Source organism: Tupaia chinensis, unplaced genomic scaffold (assembly GCF_000334495.1).
Source record: "Tupaia chinensis unplaced genomic scaffold, TupChi_1.0 Scaffold145652_1, whole genome shotgun sequence".
In the NCBI taxonomy this organism is placed as follows: Eukaryota; Metazoa; Chordata; class Mammalia; order Scandentia; family Tupaiidae; genus Tupaia; species Tupaia belangeri.
In genome coordinates this window covers 1,952,465-1,954,657 of record NW_006205509.1, presented here as the reverse complement: position 1 = coordinate 1,954,657, position 2,193 = coordinate 1,952,465, and the positions used below count along the sequence as shown (strand labels likewise).

The window sequence follows — 2,193 nt, the reverse complement described above, 5'->3', positions numbered from 1 at the left end:
TGACCTCATCACGGGGAGTCATTCCTGGCTGTCTCTAGCTCTATAAAATTCAACCTGCCTTTCCTGGGCCCCACCCAGACTAAAAATGTGAGGCTCCCCGCCTCTTCCACAGCTCAGCTGCACAGCTTCAGTTTCTCTTAATCCTGTTCCCCCACCCTTCCTCCTTCCAAGACCCATTCAGGTGTTCCGGGGCTCCTCGCTGCCTGGAATGGAGGGGGGAACCCAGGCTTTGATTCTGGCCCTGCTGCCAGCTCAGCAGTGTCCCAAGCCCAAATCCGGACTGGAGCAGGAGACCACAGCATCGTCCGCCAGGCCGCCCCCCCTTTGGGAAGGAGCCGACTTGGTGGGTCCTGTTATGATTGGCCGCTCCCCCAAGTTTTAGGGGCTTAGCTTTGGATAAGCTTCTCAAGCCCTGGTTTCTGCATAAATTATCTCAAGAAGAGGAGGACTTAGACAAGTGGGTTCTGGGAAGCCTGACTAAGGCCTAGTCTGAGTGGAAGGGCAATGGGGGCAGGGTAAGCCCTCACAGCTGAGGCCAGTGATTAGGAGAGGAGCCCAAGGGGCCTCGGAGGAGGGAGGAGACGTGACAACTGGGTGAGGAGCCAGTGGAAATACGTGTTCTAGTGCCTCTCCCTGCCCCCTCCTGGCTGTAAACTTCCACCCTGCAAGTAGGGAAATCTAATCACACAAACAGCAAGAAACACTTGCCTAATGCTACGAGTCTGTTGGCAAAAGGTTTGGAATCAGAAACCAGAAATCATGTCTGCCCCCTCGTGTCCGGAAGGTAGAACCCTCCGAGTGCAAAACCTGGGGGGTTGGGAGGGAGATGGAACATCGGGTGGTGCCAAGGCCTCTTTGGGCTCCCTTGCATCCTCAACTCCCAGGCTGGGAGGCCCGAGTGATGCCTCTGAGGGACCAAGGGCCTGAACCAAGATCTGCTGCTGGCCAGCTGGATGACCCTGGACCAACCTCTCTGAGTCCCTCAGCTCAGAGTGCTGCCTTGCAGGACTGCCACAACGGGTTACTTTAGGCTGGTGCACTCATACCCAGGCCCCCAACAGCCTGGACCTTGCACGCTCGCCACCCGCTGGCGGTTTTTGGTTCCTTCTCTCCTCCAATACCAGAGATGGAGCAAAACATCAAATGCTTCTGCAGCAGTTCTTGAAGGTCAGGAGGAAGGAAGGTGGGGTGGGTGGGAAACAGACTAATGGCATGCCTAGTTACCCTTGCCAGGGGCAAGCGGAGCCCCCAGCCTAGGGGAAGAGGAGAGAGCCCTGAACGGAGAGGCCTAGGGAGGATCCTGGTATCTACTGGGCGACTCCCTGTCTCCACCCAGTAACTTTCCACTGGCCCAGAGTCGGCCATGTGCACTGGCAGCATGTCACCCCCCACCGGTTGTGGTCCCCTGGTTCCCTCCCCAACAGGCACCTCCACGGGCTGGGTGACTGACGCAGGCACACACGCACAGCCTGCCTGAGATCCCAGCAGCCTGAAGGTTGATAAGGAGCCTTGGCCTCATCCCATGTGACCAGCTGAGGCACTGGTGCTGGCTCTTAGCACTGGCTGGAAAGCCGCCAGACTGCAGAGGTGCCGAGATACGGGGAGAAGGGGATTTAGAGACTCTGGGCTGAGTGAGTGGCCAGGGGAGGGCATAGGAGAACTGCCAACTAACCGCTAAGGCCCCAGGAGAGGCCAGGGGTTAGCCAGCAACGCAGAGCGGACGGGGAGGGCTGAGGAAATGAGAGGCACAGAAGGGCTTCGGCAGGGCCTGGGGAAGGGGTGGGGCAAGGCAGGATTCCCTCCAGAATATCCATAGGAGGCCCCAGGCAACCTCATGGGCCTCAGGCCTGGGCGGGGAGAAGAGACTGGGAGGCTGTGGGTCTTAGTCCTACAATGCAGACATGTCCCAGGACAGCCTGGATGGACCGGCCACACCGCAGAGCCCGGACATCCCAGCAGCTGCCCTGCTCCCACCTCCCTGGGAGCCCAGAACAGGCCCTCACTTAGGAACAGTCCCCATCCCTACCTCCTGCTCCAGCAGTGCTCTGTCATGACCCAGGAGGGCACCCCAAGGCAAGCGACAGGTGGCACTGGCTTCCTAGCCCTTCCTGTTCCCATGATCCCAGGGCCCACATCCCTGGAACAAGCCGCTGCTTCCAAGGTGAGACAGGCTGCCCGGGGCCGCCGTCCTGT

The 2,193-nt window shown here is 59.4% G+C and overlaps 1 long non-coding RNA gene across 1 annotated transcript in view; it reads left to right on the top strand.

The window, feature by feature from the left end:
* Positions 1-6: 6 nt before the first annotated feature.
* Positions 7-2,193, top strand: part of LOC102487136 (uncharacterized) — a 2,882-nt gene continuing 695 nt past the window's right edge. The window contains exon 1 of the long non-coding RNA XR_337367.1: positions 7-2,161. This is a non-coding gene — a long non-coding RNA (uncharacterized LOC102487136). The remainder of the gene's footprint in view (positions 2,162-2,193) is intronic.